Source organism: Neoarius graeffei, chromosome 26 (genome assembly GCF_027579695.1).
Source record: "Neoarius graeffei isolate fNeoGra1 chromosome 26, fNeoGra1.pri, whole genome shotgun sequence".
In the NCBI taxonomy this organism is placed as follows: Eukaryota; Metazoa; Chordata; class Actinopteri; order Siluriformes; family Ariidae; genus Neoarius; species Neoarius graeffei.
Window position 1 is genome coordinate 16,993,992 of NC_083594.1, and position 21,276 is coordinate 17,015,267.

The 21,276-nt window shown below is 42.6% G+C and overlaps 1 protein-coding gene and 1 pseudogene across 1 annotated transcript in view; both read right to left on the reverse strand.

Annotated features, from left to right (window-relative positions):
- The window catches only part of dock3 (dedicator of cytokinesis 3), a 542,206-nt gene that overhangs the window by 433,146 nt on the left and 87,784 nt on the right, over positions 1-21,276 (reverse strand). The window lies entirely within an intron of this gene.
- On the reverse strand, positions 11,817-11,965 carry LOC132874697 (U1 spliceosomal RNA; annotated as a pseudogene).

Consider the following 21,276-nt stretch of genomic DNA (forward strand, 5'->3'; position numbering starts at 1 on the left):
AAAAGGTGTTTTAAAAAGCACAGATGTTTAAAATGTGTAAAAAGATGTTTTAAAAAAGCACAAATGTTTAAAATGTGTAAAAAAAGATGTTTTAATAAAACACAGATGTTTAAAATGTGTAAAAAGATGTTTTAAAAAGGCACAGATGTTTAAAATGTGTAAAAAAAAAGATGTTTTAAAAAGCACAGATGTTTAAAATGTGTAAAAGAAAAAAATAAAAATGTGTACAACAACCATTTTTTTTAAAATACGAATGGAACATTAAGTATAGCAACAACAAAAATTGTAAGGGGGGGGGGGGGTTTGCTGTTGTTTATTTGCTCTCTGAGGGGGGGCTGACTCTCCCACACTTTGAAAACCCCTGTCCGTCCTAATCCATATTACTATTGACCTTACTATTGACTACTTTTACATGCCCATAATGCTTTGTGCCTTGGGGGGTAACCAGGCACTATATTTGTTGACTAAGTCAGATAACCTCAGTCATTTTTTCGAATTCACATGGGGGAAATACGGCTTTTCCTGATTTAAAGTTGTGTAGAATACCTAAAGAAGCTAAGCGTCGAAAAGTGTGGTTAGACAGAATTCGCCGTCAAAATTTTACGCCGACAGACAACACGCGATTGTGTTTTGCACACTTCAGTGGTGGAGTAAGATCTGATGATCCATGTCACGAAGTCTACAACCCCTCGGTCTTTGTGTTTAGTCATAAAAAGTGCGAAAACTGAAAAACAAGGACAAGTCAAAGAACTGAAAAGGACAACTTTATTGAAGGATCAACTCCCCAAACAAAGCACAAACGATGCAGTGTCAGTAAGCGTACATATACTTCCCCTTTTCAGGTTTACGTAGGTAGATCGTATTTTGGTTCACTGTTTAATACGTGAGTATGGGACCAAATGCAATAGTCAGAAAATTGTGGCTATTATGGAGCCCAATCTCCTTATCTCCATGTTCTCGATTTCTGAATGAACTCTAATGTATAATTGATTCCATACTATTCCAACTATTGAGCGCAACAGCAGCTTATATACATAGATTTTAGTGGGGAAGGATGACAATCATGTCATCGACTCAAACAAAATGAAGTCAAGAATCTATTACACTTGACTCATGCTATAGTCTACTGTCTTAATTTCCCATTGTCACTGTCATAGTGTATGAGGTTCACACAGAAGAGCTAATATCATTAACCAGGGTTGCCAGGTTTGAGCAAAATTCCAGCCTAACTCCATTTCAAAAACCTCGCCCAAGAAATGGGCATTGAGAAAGAGAGACAACATTTTTCTTCTTTTGATCAGCCTTTGTACTGGAAATAAGGTCACCATGATGCACTCTCGATAAGCCCCAAATCTTTCTCCCAAACTTTGCAATATGCATTAAAAAAAGAAATGGTTCTGTGCATCATAGGCACACTGTCTGCACTTACACTGTGTTGCATTCGATATAAATCCAATTATTTGCAATCAAACAAGAACTTGGCAGCTGTGGAATATCTTTAACCCAGGCCAATATGGAAGAAAAGATGCTAACCTGGCAACAGCATCACGTCCGTCATCTTGTCGATCGCTAACTAGCTGAAATGAGCCTCTGCTGTAACTCAGGGTAACTACCGTACATCTGTATTGCATTCTGGGACTTTGCAATCTCTACTGTTTCAACATTGGACTTCTCATTAATGTGGCACTGCTGAAAAATAAAGTCACTGGAAAATGCTGAGTGAGAAATTAAGTTCTTGCTCTTTTGTTTTCTCGTATTAAACAACAGTGAAACTGTGCTAACAAGTTCCACTGATAATATGAACGCAACCACTAACCTCTCGCAGGAATAACGAAGTAAATAAGCACCAAAATAACTAAGCACTTCACATAATTTCAATGTACAGTAAACATACACTACCGTTCAAAAGTTTGGGGTCACTTTGAAATGTCCTTATTTTTGAAAGAAAAGCACAGTTCTTTTCAATGAAGATCACTTTAAACTAATCAGAAATCCACTCTATACATTGCTAATGTGGTAAATGACTATTCTAGCTGCAAATGTCTGGTTTTTGGTGCAATATCTCCATAGGTGTATAGAGGCCCATTTCCAGCAACTCTCACTCCAGTGTTCTAATGGTACAATGTGTTTGCTCATTGCCTCAGAAGGCTAATGGATGATTAGAAAACCCTTGTACAATCATGTTAGCACAGCTGAAAACAGTTGAGCTCTTTAGAGAAGCTATAAAACTGACCTTCCTTTGAGCAGATTGAGTTTCTGGAGCATCACATTTGTGGGGTCGATTAAATGCTCAAAATGGCCAGAAAAACGTCTCGACTATATTTTCTATTCATTTTACAACTTATGGTGGGAAATAAAAGTGTGACTTTTCATGGAAAACACAAAATTGTCTGGGTGACCCCAAACTTTTGAACGGTAGTGTACGTCCAAAAGTAGTGAACACATTTTGATGAAATTTTGCGTAAAGGTGAGCTATGGGCCAAGGAACAATTGATACTAGAGTAGCTCATGCTGGTTATGTATGCACTTTTATGTCCAGAGCTAAACTCTTCAGAAATCAACTAATTGAAGGTCACTGATCAATGTTTGCTTGGTAACACATTTGCCACTGACGGCGAAATTGGCGAAATGGCCACGCCCCCTTTTTAGCGAAGAACTACCAATTACCACCGCTGTATCTCCGGAACCGTTCGGCCTAGAAGGTCATGTGACCATTCAAAATGTCCGGAATTGCCACATTATGGGGGGTCAGTAATACATTATTATGTCCTAAAACCAATGGTTTTCAATATATTTGCAATAAACTAATTTCTGCATCATACACTACAGTCCTGACCTTTTTTATATTACTTATGTACATTATCCATATTTGTCAGTTTAGTTATGTGGATTTCGACACTTTTTGCCCTTACTACAACCACAAAACACCACACATTTTAAGTTCTTTGCTCTGCAAGTGCATTTCTTGGTACTCATACATGACGTTGGGCATTTGCATGGAGGCGGTAGGTCATCTGGTCTGCATGGTACAGGCAGTATCACAGGAGTTATGCCGAAGTCTGTTGTTTTATATCCAAACTTGAGCGGATCTAGTTTAATCATTAGAGGATTTGGAGCTTCTAACCACAATCTGCACTGCAGATATGCTCGTTTTATGTGTTCTTGTAGTGTGGAGGAACAGCACACAAGCTGGTTAAAGTCAAGTTCTTTCCTAGAATTATGGGACTGCTCCCATCGATACTCATCAAATGTTGAACAGTCGGTTTTCTTTAATCCATTTACAAGGAATTTTTCAGCATTACTTATCATCTTCGGTGACAATTCCTCTGCACCAAACCCTTCCAATAGAGAGAGATCCATTGAAGCTTTCAGGCCAGCCAGCTTTGAACCCAACTTGCTGGTACTGTCGCACCCACTTAATGCGTGAATTGCTGGTAGACACGACACCAAATTGCTGTTCAGTTGATCAACTAACAGGTGAACAGGCACAGTCGTCTTGTTCTTCCTGTTGGCAAGCTTTACATAGAGTTTTTGTAGTTCCCATGTTTTCTTGAAATGGAAGATGAGGTTTACGAAAACGTCTGTGTCAGGTGAGTCAACTAACATCGATTGAAAACCATGTTTTACACCATCATTGATATGGAACATGATTCTGTCATCAGCCTCTTCTTGGTTGCTTGAGAGCTTTGTGATTGTTGTTTCTTTGCCCGCAAACAGTTTTCTACATTCACCACCATATACTCCACCGAAGAAGATTTCCTTATCTGACACAATATTTTGTAGCATCCATTTGAAGAAGTACTCTTGGAACCTCACTTTGTTCAACATTGAGCTCCAGAACATGTCTAGATCAACAGGTACCTTCTGATTGTCAGACCTAATGGTGATAGTGATTTGTTCGGAACTTCTCTCTGCACGTTCCATTTGCTTGATCGATGATTTTTGATAAACATCAAAAATAATATCTATTCTTGTTGACTCCACTGCGGTAGCAAGAATGATTTTGGATAAAGTCTCAGCCAATTGCCCAAATGTTTCAATGTCCATCTTTTTTATTGGTAGTCTACGTACGAGTGCCATGAAATCAACTGTTATCATTTGAGCATCACATTTTACATTCCTTTTGTCTTGTGGAAGTTGGTTGACCAGTTCTCTTGATAGGGACGCTTTATCAGGCTTCTTCAATCGTATTCCATCTTTACCTTCAGTGGTGAGGAACTGGGATGTGCTGGTCAACTCATACTTCAGAAGCTCCAGCATACTGTACCCTCTTTCTCTAGCATAGTCAATGTACCTTATCGTTTCTGCCACATCTTTTTTTGCCACCGATTTCTGCCCAATGGATGTGTTGAAATTAGTCTTTTGCAAATATCTTGAAAACCATTGGTTTTAGGACATAATAATGTATTACTGACCCCCCATAATGTGGCAATTCCGGACATTTTGAATGGTCACATGACCTTCTAGGTCGAACGGTTCCGGAGATACAGCGGTGGTAATTGGTAGTTCTTCGCTAAAAAGGGGGCATGGCCATTTTGCCAATTTCGCCGTCAGTGGCAAATGTGTTACCAAGCAAACATTGATCAGTGACCTTCAATTAGTTGATTTCTGAAGAGTTTAGCTCTGGACATAAAAGTGCATACATAACCAGCATGAGCTACTAGAGTATGATTAGATTTTGATCCAAATCCGAATATGTAGCTTGGCGGAGGTATGCACTCTACCGAGTGCCCTTCTAGTTGTTTATAACGCAACCAAAATACTACACTGTCCGTGTTTTAAATAAAGTCCTGTCAATGTATGTTTTACAATCATCTTTACACCCTGATTTATGATCAAACATACAGTACATTCAACTGGTGTAACTGGCTGCAGTAGGTTGGAGAGCTCAGAACCATTGTTTATCTTTTAAGCATTGCCGTAAACCCTGAACTGTTCAGCGACATCCTGACGTAGGCTTGACAGTGCGCCGCTGCGCTGATGAACCTCCCATACGTGTGTATGGGAGAAACTCTTCGTTTGGCCTTTAAAGACGTAAAAGCGTTTACATAAAAGTAATGTCGATTCAAGAATAAATAAGACATTTACGGAATATATTGTTCATTTTGTGCACTGTTGTAATGAGCTTTTTCTTTAAGTGTTTTTTTTTTTTAAACGTTGTGTAATGCAATGCAACAAATTCATGGGCGCCGCCATCTTGGGTTTTTTAGTGATATTCGTCACCGGTCCGTGTGTTTTGTTGTTGTTTGTTTCCAGCTCACTCACTGTTGGTTCAATCAGCTTGAAACTCACGATTCCTTGCCTAGTGGTCGACTCTCATGTTGACTTGATTTTCGAACTTTTGAACGGTAGTGTATTTAATGTGTTTTAGACTAGAGATTTCTTACCACCTACACTACTCAGCTCCTGGTCCAAGCATTGATCCTCTCCCGCTTGGACTACTGCAACTCTCTCCTTGCTGGCCTTCCAGCTTCTACCATCGGACCCCCGCAGCTCATCCAGAATGCTGCAGCTCGCCTGGTCTACAACCTCCCTTGTTCTTCCCATGTCACCTCTCTGCTTGCTGACCTGCACTGGCTACCTATCGCAGCTCGCATCAAATTTAAGACGTTGGTGCTAGCTTACCAGGCTCTCAAGGGGTTAGGGCCAGCATACCTCCAGAGTCTGATCTGCCCCTACACACCAACCAGATCCCTATGCTCCACTACTACTGCTCGCCTGGCCCCTCTTCCTCTCTGTTCCTACCCAGCCCACTCAAGAGTACTGTCTGTCTGTCCTGGTTCCCCGTTGGTGGAATGACCTTCCCATTGAGGTCAGAACTGCCGACTCCCTGACCACCTTCAAGCGCAGACTGAAGACTCACCTCTTCACACTGCACCTCTCCGCTTCTTCCCTGCCCACTGTGTAACTGTGTTTCCATCTAGACCAACCCAGGTTGTGTACTGTCTAGCCCGGGGTTAGCTGTTTGAGTTCTCTATTTAGTTGTGCTTTATATGGTTGGTTTGTTTCCCTGGATGTTTGAGTATTGGTTCTTCAACAGAATATTACACTAGATATTGCTGTCACTTATTCAGCTGGCACTAGAACTTTCTTGTCTGGAAGTTCAGCACTTTGTGTACCTGACTTGTACATCACTCTGGATAAGAGCATCTGCTAAATGCCATGAAATGTAATTTCCATTAAACCTTTCTATTTGGGTTCCTTGTTTTGTTCTTTTTTTTAACCATTTCTTTTGTCTGTGTTTCCTGCTGTTGTTATCTGTACTACAAAATCAATGTCTCAGGGTTGTTTAGTTTCTTCTGCTGGAGTTTTCTATCTGTGTTACGATTATGATCTACGCTGCAATAGTTTTGTCTGTCCTTTTGTCTGTACCAACTCAGATTCTTGGATTCGGCCAAAGAAAGCTCAGCTCCTACATCCTACCACATCTGGTTCTCAACTATTACAACTACATTTTTCCTTTCATATGTTCATTTTTCATCAGGTTATTGAGTTATTGAGGACACCAAACTTCCATATGCTGAATGGGAGAATTGAGACAGAGAACAAGTATGCTCTATTAATCACTTGCTGCCCAGAACTGCATGCACATTTCCTAAATCTACTGTGGATTGAATGCTATTACATGAGGACAGTGTTGTTCCTCATAATGCTAATGAAGAGTAATGTGAACCATATTCTAAATCTAGATAGTAATATGCTTCCTAAACGGCAAAATATGTAAATGTAAATCCCCATCTTTGACAAGGATCTTATTTTAACATGTACTGTCACTACGCTGTTTATGAAAATGTTATCCAGTTATTAATTCGTAAACTACTTTATTAAACAAAGCTGAACAATCTAGATTTTGGGTGGATATTGAAAGAAATACCTTACCATGACAAAACCAAAAAGAGGCCACATTTACTACATCATGAATAATTCATACGAACAAAGAGGTCCATACTGAGTAAGATCCTAATACATAATCCATTCGTGCCCACTGCCATCATCTGACCTGCTTTACATTCCCTAGAATATGAATTTCAGTCCAGATTCAGTGGAGTGAAATAACGAAAGATGTCAATTCCGCCTGGGGCAACACAGATGTAGCGGCTCATTTTTATGCCCAGCCGTCTTGCTTGACAGTGTGTGTGCTTTGAAATTGTTAGATACAGGCTTTGTGTTCAAGTACTGGGACAGAATGTAAAAAAAAAAAAAAGTCGCACAGATTTCAGTGACTAAAGGTGAATCATTGTAAGCAGTAGAATACTAAATTGTATTTTGTAAATCAATCCAATGTGAGAAAATATGGTGTCCTTGGATTAGTTTGGTCATGATGCTTCATCTTCCATGTTTGGGTTCCTGGGATTTCATGAACACAGCAGTTACAAATCCTTATGGAGTGCTGAGTCAGCTGTTATTGTAGCTGTACAGGTCTCACAGGAGTCCAGCAATTTACTCTCACAGCAATGTTGAGCAAATCAGTTGAGGCTCACAGAAGCTCTGTTTTGACAGAGCAACAACTGAACTTGAGCGAATCCATCCATCCATCCATCCATCCATCCATCCATTCATCCATTATCTGTAGCTGCTTATCCTGTGTAGGGTTGCAGGCAAGCTGGAGCCTATCCCAGCTGACTACGGGCGAGAGGCAGGGTACACCCTGGACAAGTCACCAGGTCATTGCAGGGCTGACACACAGAGACAAACAACCATTCACCCTTCCGGTCAATTTAGAGCCGCCAATTAGCCTACCCTGCATGCCTTTGGACTGCGGGGGAAACCGGAGCACCCAGAGGAAACCCACGCAAACATGAGGAGAACATGCAAACTCCACCCAGAAAGGCCCTCGTTGGCCGCTGGGCTCAAACCCAGGACCTTCTTGCTGTGAGGTGACAGTGCTAACCACTACACCACCGTGCTGCTCTTGAGTGAATCCTTTAATTGTAATTGTCTTCTAAATGTAATTCTTGTCAGATGACACACAATTCAAATGATTAAATTGGGATTAAAGAAGAAGAAGGATGTCTGTGGAGTAGCAGATTGCAGTCACACTGATGGCCAACACTGGAATCCTGCATTGCCACAACACCATGCTACACGATACAAGAACATAGCTGCACAGAGGACCAAGCAGCCCTGAGACCACTTCGAACAATGGTATGGTCTCAGGATCAAAGGATCTATGCAAGCAAGAAACATAATACTATATTGCCAAAAGTATGTGGACACCTGACCAACCATCCATTATCTTTATATGGCTTCAGGGTTGCAGGGGAAGCTGGAACCAAGAGGTGGGGTACACCCTGGGCAGGTCGCCAGTCTATCACAGGGCTAACAAAGAGACAAACAACCATTCACATTCACAACTGCACCTATGGGCAATTTAGTGTAGCCAGTTGACCAAATCTGCATGTCTCTGGATTGTAGAGAAAGCCATAGCCTGGACTGTGGGGAGGCCATGGCCTAACGGTTAGAGAAGCAGCTTTGAGACCAAAAGGTAGCTGGTTCAATTCCCCGGACTAGCAAGAATGGCTGAAGTGCCTTTGAGCAAGGCACCTAACCCCCAACTACGTGTCATGTACGTCATGACAATGATGTTGTACATCGCTCTGGATAAGAGCATCTGCTACATGCCATTCATGAAATGTAGAAAAAAAACCCATACAGGTTTCCTGGGGAGAACATGCAAACTCCAAACAGAAAGGCCCCATTGAGCTGTGAGGTTCGAACCCATAACCTTCTTGCTGTGATCTGACGGTGCTAACCACTATACCATATATGCTTGTTGAACATCCCATTATAGACATCCCCTCTTTGCTGTTACAATAATGTCCATTCTTCTTCTTCCAATAGATTTTGGAACGTGGCTCCTGGAATTTGCCCCTTCAGTCACGAGGGCATTATGAGGTCAGACACTGATATCAGACGAGAAGGCTTGACATCCAAAAGTGTTAAATGGGGTTGAGCTCAGGGCTCTGTGAAAGCCACTCGAGTTCTTCCACACCAATCTTGTGTTTATGAACTTCATTTTGTGTTCATGATAGAACATCTTTGGGCCTTTTAGGTGCAGTAAAAATGCCACAGCATACAAACTGTTCAGAAACTTGTGAGTTCCAACCACAGATCCCACAGAACCAGTGTTTTGAGAAAGAGCCCTAACCTGCTAGTAACTCAACTGGAACTTGCTATGGGCGTGTGTATCTATTGAAGGAAGATAAAGTAAATATTGAAATCAGTTGGTTGACCAGATTCTGACAAGTCCTAGATCTAAACACATCCTAATTATCCTAACCTTATGCTCACAGTCCCAGTGTGCATTACATTCTGGGCAGCATTGACAGAACGGTTTCTCTTCAACCTCTGCACCTCACTGAATCAATTGAAGTTAGCCCTGTAAATGAAGAAGGAAGGAAGAGAGCTGATGAATATATGGGTCATCAACATCCTGCAAGCTTGCACATCCGTGTTATGCCATTGCACCTCTGAGATACTCAGACCAGACGATCACAGAGCCTCAGGCTCATTATGAATGCAATCTCCTGAATCATACATGGCATTTCCAATGGTTTCACTTGGGGCATCCTCATTTACTCACCCTCGAAAATCCTGCTCAGTTTTGCATTTCTAAATGGAGAGTTGCAATCTTTGGGTGCCTTGCAAACCAAATAGTCGCACACTGACTAAATTTATTCGATTAAATCTGAACGTCAATAAATTGATCTGCAATGCTTCCTTTAATCCACTTCACACTGAGGACAAGTCTGTCTTTGTTATGCACTGGTTCTGGTACATCAAGTTGCCCATACTGGATGTGGCATTTATGCCACATCATCATAAACCTTCAGTATCACATTGATAAGGTATTTATAGTAAAATGTGTGGATGAGACTGAACAGATGGCAGTGCTAATTAAGAATTGATTGGCTCGAGTGTCTACTTGTCCAAAGAAAGCCTTAATATAAACTGTGATGCTATGCACACTAGAGATATTCTTACACGTGGTGGGTAGTGCTATAACTCAATATCTTTTAGGTATCATCTTTATAAACGCAGGACTTGGTAAGTAGATCCTACTGAGAATGATTGTGCATTATTTAAAACCAAATTATCTGCTGCAAGGTAAGATAATAAACAAAAGCTATAATAAATCAAGTCAAGGAAAAAAAAAAAAACCCTGACAATATCTAAGAAGGCCAAACTAAGTCATGGGATGCTCATTGTTTCAGTGTTGTTTCAGTCACTTTTCTTTGAGTGCTTTTCAATCAGCAATAAGCAGTAGCACCATGTGGTATAGGTTGCTTACACTGCTAAATATGATCCCTCTAATAAATACATGAGTGCACCAAGGAGGTGAGGAGGGAGAGTGGAGATAAGACAGTCTGTCACGGGTCTGCGGTGTCAAGTGCCCCACATACCACCATGTTGTAGGAATAAGTGAGGCCTGCATTGGAGAAATAGTCCCACCAATCCTATTTGGGCACTCTGCTATGCCACCCATTAAAGGAATCACCCAATGTTCACTTTCAGCAAGTGGAAGACGCACCGGCGCTCCGTTCAGGTGTATTTTTGGGTGCTGTCTGGCTTCTGTCCTGGTCACTGTCAGGCTTTTCCAGCAAAACTGCTTCTAGGCCACCAACATCAGTTAATAGATCATCCAGCCAATAGGTGATGAGCTTCTGCCATCTTGTGTTGTCCGTCATCTGTCCGGAGTCGTCCACGTTTCATGAAAATCGCTTCTTCTCTTTCAATTCTAAACTGATTTTTATTCTTTTTGGCAGGAAGGTAGGTCTGCCTGGGGTGCATATGGCTTCTACCCAAATTTGCATAATTGCAATTAATAATGAAGATATTGAGTAATTAAGCCCTAACGAGCAGTTTCCACACAAATCGATTCTTCTCCCTCAATCCTTCACCCATTTTGATTCTTTCTGGCATGAAGGTAGGGGTACCTAGGGTGCATATAACTTCTACCCAGATTTACTTCATTACAATTATTCATGAAGTTATGGACTAATTAAGCCTTAATGAACAGTTCAACAAAAATCACTTCTTCTCAGTCAATTCCTTGCCATTTTGGATTCTTTCTGGCAAATAGGGAGGTTTTCCTTGGGTGTATATAGCGTGTAATATTCTTCAAAGCCTAAAAAATAGCAGTGTTGACACAACAGAGTATTGCTGCTTCATAGCTCCAGAGTCCCCAGTTCAAACCTGAGGTTGGGTTACGACTTGTGTGGTGTTCAATATGTTCCATCCATGCCAGTGTGGGTTTCCTCCAGGTTGTCCATTTTACTCCCGCCTCCCAAAAACATGCCAGTAGGTAGACTCACTGTATTAAATTGCCCCTAGATGTGATTTTGTGTGAACGTCTGTCCACATGAACTGGCATCTCATCCAAGGTGTATTTCAACTTCACGCCCAGTGATCCCAGGATAGGCTCCAATTCCACTGCAACCCTGACCAAGATAAAATGGTTCATAGAGATTTGTCAAGCCACGAAGCCTTTATTTGTCACATGTACACTCAAGCACACAGTGAAATTTACCCTCTGCATTTAACCCATCTGAAGCAGTGAACACACACACATACCCAATGGGCAGCTATGCTACAGCACCTGGGGAGCAGTTGTGGGTTAAGTGCCCTTGCTCAAGGGCACTTCAGCCCAACCGCAGGCCATGGCTACCCCATGTTAACCTAACTGCATATCTTTGAACTGTGGGGGAAACCCGAGCACCCAGAGGAAACCCACGCAGACACAGGGAGAACTTGCAAACTCCTCACAGAAAGGACCCTGTCAGCTACTGGGCTTGAACCCAGAACCTTCTTGCTGTGAAGCAACAGTGCTAACCACTACACCACCGTGCCACCCATGTGAAGTTGAGGAATTCACAAAGGTCAGCACAGCCCGAGTGCAATGGCTGGACCTCACTTTGGGCAAACCACCCTCTTGATCATGGTATTGCCCCTGCCAGGTAAGTATGACTCAACAACTAAAATAAAACATGTTTACATGCAGTATTTTATTGACCTGCTCTCATTTGTCTTCTCAATAAGGTTATTTTCAAATAAGAGTAACTGCTATTTTCTGCAACATTAATGGTTCCATGTCGGTGGTTTCATTCAGACTACGTTCAGACTGCACCCTGAAACAACCCATATCCGATTTTTTTGCCCATATGCGACCTGTATCCGATTTGTTATTGACAACCTGAACGACACAGATCCGATTTTTTCACATGCAACCCAGGCTGCTTGGATATGTGGTCCTAATTCCGATGCATATCCAATATTTTCACATGCGACTGCAGTCTGACCGGACAGGTCGCATTCATGCGACCTACACGTCATCAACAAGAGACAAACGTCACTATTCTGCGTTGGCTAATCCCGCCTCTTTGGTGGAAAACAACAACATCTGTACAGTTTTCAGAATTTAAATAGACTTTTATAGAATTGATGAAGCTAATGGTGGATTTGGTAGGGACCTGGATGCTTATCTGTTAGCCTGATTAAATAAAACAGTTTCTATAACTGATTTATAACTTAAACCATCCTGCATTACAAGATTATAAGATTGTTCTGGAAATTTCCAGTAATTTGACACCTTCGGTCTCATTAGTCTGCTGCCCACATTAATCAGATTATTGTGTGAGTTCCGCCGCCGCCACAAAAACCACATCACCAGGTCTCGCCTCATCTCCATAGCAAACTGCACTGGTGTTTATGCACCTTGAGCCAGCGCTGAGAGAAGTTGCAGAATTCAGCTGGTTATAAACAATCTAAATAAATATTTATAAAAATGTAGAAAAAGTTTATTAATATGGGGGCGTCGTGGCTCAGGTGGATAAGGCGCCATACCATAAATCCGGGGACCCGGGTTCGATTCCGACCCGTGGTCATTTCCCGATCCCTCCCCGTCTCTCTCTCCAGCTCATTTCCTGTCTCTACACTGTCCTATCCAATAAAGGTGAAAAAAGCCCAAAAAAATCTTTAAAAGAAAAAGTTTATTAATATGATGAAATAAATATGTGCAAATTATTAAGCCTGAATTAAGAGTTTGGTAATACAGCGGCCGTATCCCAAACGACTGCCTACTGAAGCTCGAGTGCACTATATAGAGTTTAAAAATCCATTACTTCCTAGTAACATGTAGTGCACTTATATAGAAATTAGAGAGACATTTAGGAGTCAACCCTCGTTACCAGGCTACACGTTTTCATTTCAGTTCAGAAACAAAAACACACACGAGACCTCACACTTTAACACTAACCAGATAATTAAACAAACAAACAAAAAAAAGAAATCATTAAACTTGAAGAGTGCGCTTTTTTTTTGTTTACGTATTACGTAGATGTGCTTATTACGTGTCAATTTGCGCATGCGGGACACTTTTGGGTCGTTTTCCGTTCATATTGGAGATCGCATACAAGTCTCATATAATTGGTAATGTGAACGGCCTAACAAAAAAATCGGATTTCACAACAAATCGGATATGGGTCGTTTCGGGTTGCAGTCTGAACATAGTGTCAGATGTCAAAGAATTATACCTTGAACAATAAGAAGGGTTCTTCAAAGGCAATATGGTTGTTCAGTACCAGTGCCAGTTCTATAAAAAGTGTTAAAAATATCTGTCCTTTCACACACAATCCCTGTGAAATACTTGGATCTTAAAAGTACAGATAGTGTTCCTCGAGATGCCACGAAAGCAGACATGGCCTGAGTTTGAGTCTGGTCCTGGTCAACGATGAGATTTTCACACTTGAATGTTACTACATCCAGCAGAAACAGGTATGCTACAGAGAAGGCAGTGGGGTGAACACATTGAGCTGTTACTAATGGTCTTGCTCCCAGCTAGAGTGTACTCAAACTGTTTCGGAACAAGGAATCGGGGGAGGCAAAGTAGAGATAGTGCAGCTCCCCTGCCTCCGCCTGAACGCTCACTTAGCAGAAAAGGTCAACGCTGAGCCGAATAAGAATAGCATTTCCCGCTTCAAGCAGAAGAAACGCAAAAGAGAGAAGCAGCCTCTGCATGTCAGAACCGTCACTGACAGCCTTTTATTCTCTCTTTCATTATGTGGTAAGCAGAATAACTGGTGTTTGCTTAATAATTCGATCATACATAAACAGTCTGTAAAGGCCTTGTTGATGTCCCGGCATGCAATTGTCTTCACTTTTTCTTTCAGAAGGAGGAATAATTCAGCAAATACAATTACTGTTACACAGGCGTCATCCCACGCCCCCTTTCCTTTTATGTTATAAAGTTTATAAAGAACACAAAGGAACTAGGAAACATACTGTTGTTAAAAGGTGATTGTTTGGTGCACAGCAAATTGTGTTCCCAGCCCCAGGGTCCTGAGCAGAGTCCATGTTCTGCTAGCCTAGTAAACTAGACCCACCCGCCTAGCGGCCAAAAATATTTTTTGCCTGCGAGTGGGTCTAGCCTCGCACCATATCAACAAAACACCCCGGGCATCAAATCGTGCCCGCCAATCACAACGCAAGGTTTTTGTTTGGATTCTTTGGGCGGGCTTTTGCAGGAGTGACGACAAAGCTGCGCGACGCTGGAGAAAGCGCAACAGGAAAGATGGCTACGGCTAGCGAACAGCGCGCGTTTGACTCCGCTTTGGAATCAGTTTTAGAAGAATTAGACTTGGAGTTTTTGTTGAAACATGAGCAGGAAGAGGCTCTCCGCTCATTCCTTTTCAAGAAGGACGTTTTCGCTGTTTTGCCGACCGGCTATGGCAGAAGTCTGATCTACCAGCTGGCTCCGCTCGTAGCCAAAAGGATGGGGCTAGTTTGTGCAGTACGGAGAATTAATAAACAGCTTTGAAACATTACTTTTTGATTGTTTCTTATTTTCCCGTTATTTTAAATTTAAGGGAAATTATTTCACCAAACACCACTAAATAAAAACTCTCAAAAACAGTTTAAGCAAACCCTTGAAAAACACTTGGAAAAAAATGTGTATGTGGTACAGACTCCAAACTTGTGGTCATTATCTCCAAACTTCTTAATATCTAGAACCTGTTTATTAATTAATACGCATTTTGAAAATTTATTTATTTCAAGGCCTCCCCCACTGCTTTCTGTCGCTCTGACTACGTCACAGTCACTGTTGCGCTGATTGGTCAGAGCGTTGGCCTATACGCACAGAGACAGTTTGAAAGACAGCGGGTTGTTCCACCCCCACCCTTCGGAAATGTCTACGAGCGAGGCCAGACTAAATATTCACATTTAGTCTGGCTTGCCAGGCTAATGTTCTGCAGTTCTTTGCAATCTCTCAAAGATTTTGATGGTAGGTGGGTCGTTTACTCTAACTGCCCCGAGGTAAAAATGTGTGATGCCCTGCAATGGGCAGGCATTCCTTTCCTGAGTATACTCCCCTACATTGTGCTTAGTGTACCCAGGATAGAGTTCAGATCCACTGTGACAAAGAATAAATAAATTAATTTGCCACAGGGCGGCACGGTGGTGTAGTGGTTAGCGCTGTCGCCTCACAGCAAGAAGGTCCTGGGTTCAAGCCCCATGGCCGGCGAGGGCCTTTCTGTGTGGAGTTTGCATGTTCTCCCCGTGTCCGCGTGGGTTTCCTCCGGGTGCTCCGGTTTCCCCCACAGTCCAAAGACATGCAGGTTAGGTTAACTGGTGACTCTAAATTGACCGTAGGTGTGAATGTGAGTGTGAATGGTTGTCTGTGTCTATGTGTCAGCCCTGTGATGACCTGGCGACTTGTCCAGGGTGTACCCCGCCTTTCGCCTGTAGTCAGCTGGGATAGGCTCCAGCTTGCCTGCGACCCTGTAGAAGGATAAAGCGGCTAGAGATAATGAGATGAGATGAATTTGCCACAGAGGGAAGCCATGGCCTAATGGTTAGAGAAGCAGCTTTGGGACCAAAAGGTTGCTGGTTTGATTCCCTGGACCAGCAGGGATGACTGAAGTGCTCTTGAGCAAGGCACCTGCTGCTCTGGATGCATTGTACGTTGCTCTGGATAACAGTGTCTGCTAAATGCTGTTAATATAATGTAATTTGGCATGTAAAGGTGTGACACAATTCCACTATCTGCATATGTTTAATGCCCCAAATATTAATTTCTATATCAAGAATTGGGTGTGGACTAGGGGTGGCACGGTGGTGTAGTGGTTAGCGCTGTCGCCTCACAGCAAGAAGGTCCGGGTTCGAGTCCAGCGGCCGGCGAGGGCCTTTCTGTGCGGAGTTTGCATGTTCTCCCCGTGTCCGCGTGGGTTTCCTCCGGGTGCTCCCATTTCCCCCACAGTCCAAAGACATGCAGGTTAGGTTAACTGGTGACTCTAAATTGACCGTAGGTGTGAATGTGAGTGTGAATGGTTGTCTGTGTCTATGTGTCAGCCCTGTGATGACCTGGCGACTTGTCCAGGGTGTACCCCGCCTTTCGCCCGTAGTCAGCTGGGATAGGCTCCAGCTTGCCTGCGACCCTGTAGAACAGGATAAAGCGGCTAGAGATAATGAGATGAGATGGGTGTGGACTAAGGGCCTCTGCATGCTCTTGCGACAAGGCTTTCGCAGATAGCTTTTCGCAGACAATTGTAATTTATCGTTGAGCGGGGAGTAATAGGCGTGCGCGATGTTATTCACCGCCACAACGCAAGGGGGCGCGAAGTCGCGAAATCGCTAGGAGTAGTTGGTGGGTGTGGTTAGTGGAGTGTTTATTCTCCGGTTACTTATAATGACTAGAACTGGAGTCGTATAGATGTACGTACTTCCTCACTTCCTCGATCAACCGCTCTTCGTGCTGCTCCATCTTCGCTCGTGTTTTTAAAAATGGCGGTCGTGAAAACAAACCAAACCGGGAAAGCAGGGAAGCGGAAGTGCGTGAACAGCGGATGTAGAGTGGACCAATCAGAGCCCTCTTGTCTGAGATGCTGTCTGCGAGGCTTCTGCGGTGGTCACAATTTTTGGGAGGTGCGTGCAGAGCGTCTGCGAAGGTGGGGGGGCTATGCAGACGCCATCTGCGACGCCATCTGCGAGGACTGCGTTGTCAGCATAAATTGGCATAAACCAGTGTTTCTCAACCAGCGGGCCACGAAGCGCCATCTAGTGGGCTGCAAATATTTTTCCCCCCCAAGTTGAAGCTAATTTTTACTCATAGTAGGGTACAATTGCTGGGTTGCATCCGATGTCACATCCGCCTCACACTACAGCTCGTGATGCTTTGTGATGGGTTATCGATGAAAATGAGGCAGTTTGGTGGCGACGCACGGTGATAGACACATGAGCTAAAAGTTGTGGTCACACAGCAGGCGAACATTTGACTGTCATGCCTTTGCGCACTTGAGTCTGGCACAGCTCGAGCGGCTGCACGGGCTCACGGTGCGCGTGGTACTGATTTGAGTGCAATCAACAGATACGGATCCGGATGCTGTTTTCACACAGGCGTTGCAAAGTATTATCATGATCACTGTCATGTTTGTTTCTAACCACGCTGTTTAAATACTCTGCTTTATGATTCTGCTTTCATTTGTGTGATTTTTTTTGGTAAATATCACGCCTGCTAATAAACACTCTTCCTGCACTTAGATCCGTCTGCTGCCATCTGTTGTAGTGTCCTGATCCCCAGATCTTTAACCCAGCCACATATAAAAAGTTGTACACCTCCATGCTCTTCCAGATTTTCATCTGTGTCCCCGTGTAGAACGATGTCTGCAGCACCAGCTAGTTTGAGATGTCGGGGAACTCAAAAGATGGATAATTTTCCAACTCGCAGGAAAAATCCTTCTTTGTTAGCGTGTAAGGATCTATCCCATTGAGTGCTTTCTATATCCACTTCTTTTGAATGTACTTCTTGGTTTTAATAACTTGCTTGTTTGCTGGACACAAACATGGCAATAAGTTCTTGTGTTAATGGACCAGACTCCACTTTTGGATCATTAACCCCTTTTGACTGAGAATGCCCTGCATGCACAGTTGGCTTCTGGCACATCCATACAGTTTTAAATACAATACCTACAATTCAAAACAGTTTGTTTTTATTGCATTTATTTAATTCCTGGGCTCCCGTCTGTAACAGGGAGTGATGTTGCATTCCGTTACAATAGATTATTAGATTCAAATGGAAAAGGTGAGCCAAAATAAGTAGGGATCTTTTTTTTAATGGGCCCCGACTCGTTACAAGTATGAATAGGTGAACCTCGAAGCAGAAAAGGTTGAGAACCCCTGGACTAAACCACAATCCTACCACTGTGTCCCTGCAAACACGAGAAAACACTGGAATCCCAGCACTGTCAACATGATGTGTGAATTCTGGCTGTGACAGTTCCTCAATCTCAGCTACATCACTCCAGTTCAAAATTACTTTCAACTCCGTAGATATACGCACAGGATTGTTTCTTTAATCCCACTCATGCGATTACTATCTTTGTTTGGACCCGGCCTTGATACGATTGCTTCTATTTCCCAAAATATAAATAAACTTGTAGGTTAATTTAAACAACCGTTATCCTGAACAGGCAGATACTAAGGATAAATGAATATACATTTATGTTAATGAACATTTGTTTGTGTGCTTCATATTCATACCTTGGTTAGAACATGTTTTATTCCATCCTAGTAACCGCTAGGCGGCACGGTGGTGTGGTGGTTAGCACTGTTGCCTCACAGCAAGAAGGTTCTGGGTTTGAGCCCAGTGGTCAGCGGGAGCAATTCTGTGTGGAGCTTGTATGTTGTCTGATGCCCCTTTTCCACCAAATCAGTTCCAGGGCTGGTTCGGGGCCAGTGCTGGTGCTGGTTCACAACTCGTTCAACTTGCGAGCCAGCTGAGAACCAGTTTGCTTTTCCATAGCTCGCGGTGCTAAGGGAAGCCACGTCATTACGTTGCTGTATATGTCAGTTACGTCGCTACGTTTGCATAAACCTTGGCGCGAATATCGAAGCAAAAACAACATGGAAGAAGCAGCAGCAACAACAACAACAATAATAATAATAATAATGGATGACTTCACATTTGTACAGCTGCTGCTTCTCGTTGCTTAAAAATGGCGATCTTTCGCGGTCTTGTTATTGTTGTTGGTCTTAACAACTCTGCCCCCCCCCCCGCCCGCTGACGTAAGCGGTTCTTTCCTCTGGCCCAGCAAAGAGTTGGTGCTAGCCTGGAACTGGTTTTTCTGGCCCCAGAGCCAGTTCTTTGTCAGTAGAAACAGAAAACCCGATTCCAAACTAAGCACTGGCCCCAAACCAGCCCTGGAACTGCTTTGGTGGAAAAGGGGCATGTGTGGGTTTCCTCTGGTTTCCCTCACAGTCCAAAGACATGCAGGTTAGGCTAATTGTTAGCTCTAAATTGTCCATGTGTGTCTGTGAATGGTTGAGAGAAGAAAACCTCTACAGTAATCCAGTAGAAGGCAACAGGAAACCACTACTGTAATGTTCCTTAGAGACTTTGATGGCTGGAGCTGTCAGAGTGGCCGTGTCACTGTAGTGATACGCCAAAATGGATGGATGGAGTAACCACGAAGGGAAACCTGGCTTCTTGTACTGTACATGGTGTCATGTCTCCTTTGCCAAGTAGAAAGAAGATTTTTTTTTTTTTAAACTTCAGCAAGGGAAGCCATGGCCTAATGGTTAGAGAAGCAGCTTTGGGACCAAATGGTTGCCGGTTTGACTCCCTGGACCATCAGGAATGGCTGAAGTGTCCTTGAACAAGGTACCTAACCCCCAACTGCTCCTAAGGTATGCTGGGTATGTTGTACGTTACTCTGGATAAGAGCGTCTGCCGAATGCCATTAATGTAATGTAATTAATTAGGCAATGAAGAACAGAATCCACCCTTGGTGAGCGTTTAAGCAATCACAAGCCATTATGAATGCATTTTGACTCAATTACAAAACCAAAAAGGTGCTGTGTCTAATCAGGAGAATGCACTCAGAGCTTTTAGCATAATCAAACCTATTATTTAATTCACTTTGTTTTAAATTGCGTTTTATAACTACTTACCCATGTTGCCATAAAAACTCATCAAAATGATAACGGACTGTAACATACCCTATTGGAAGTCTGGACATGGTAGAAAAGTAAAAACCTGATGTGAGTTCCCTGGACAGGTAACAGCACAAGGATCATTGTAACATGGTAGATTAAGCACCAAATAGCACTCTTCTTTTTTTCATGAACATAAGCGGGATGTTGCAGTGCCGTCTCAGATTTTACAGATATAAGTTATTTTTTGAATCCTTAACTCACGCTGATGTTGATTAATGGCTGAGCCGTGGGTGACTAACAGCCTGTCAGGTTCCTCGCTACCTCTCTAACCTTCCGCTTGATCCCTCTCCATGTGTGGTAGTGGGTTGAATTTCTGCTAGCGTAAAGAGTAATGATCTGCTCTACCAGGCTGGAATTCATCTCTCCAGGCTCGAGAGACTGATGGAGCCTGGCTGAAGAAACCAGAATAGAAACCTTCAGCAAAATAAATAAATAAATAAATAAATAAATAAATAAATGACTTGAGTGGTTAAAAAAGAAAAAAAAGTCATCTCTTTTTAGGTAAAATGTAGCATAGAATGGGTGATTAATCAAGTTGGAGTTCTTTGGTTCGAAATTGAGTAAGCTGAGGCCATCTTTCTTGTTTGCTACGCCTGAAAGGAGGCCAGACCCTGAAGAGCGGCCTGAAAAAAAAAAAAAACCAATGAGTCTACAGTTTTGTTTTTTAATCTAATCATCTAATTAAACTGAGCCAAATCATGAAGACAGTTAAGGAATATTTAATAAGGTTTGATTACAATAGATTACAGCAGGGGATTAATTAAAATGTATGAATTCAATTAAAATGTAGGAAGTTGAAGTGATATTTTTTTTCTTCGCTTAACATTGTCTGAATAAGCAACTAACATCATAGACTGCAGGCCTCTAGTTGCTGACCCCTAAATTATAGTCTACTTCGATTGTGCAAAATCCAACAGCAAATCATGTAAAAAGAAGCCGTCTGTGGATTCTAAGTAATAAAATTAAACTACTCTGTTCCTCAATATGATAAATAATTGTAATAAATAAATGCATCCATTATCCGTAGCCGCTTATCCTGTGCAGGGTCGCAGGCAAGCTGGAGCCTATCCCAGCTGACGATGGGTGAGAGGTGGGGTACACCCTGGACAAGTCGCCAGATAATTGCAGGGCTGACACATAGAGACAAACAACCATTTAGACCTACAGCCAATTTAGAACCACCAGTTAACCTAACCTGCATGTCTTTGGACTGTGGGGGAAACCAGAGCACACAGAGGAAACCCACGCGGACACGGGGAGAACATGCAAACTCCACACAGAAAGGCC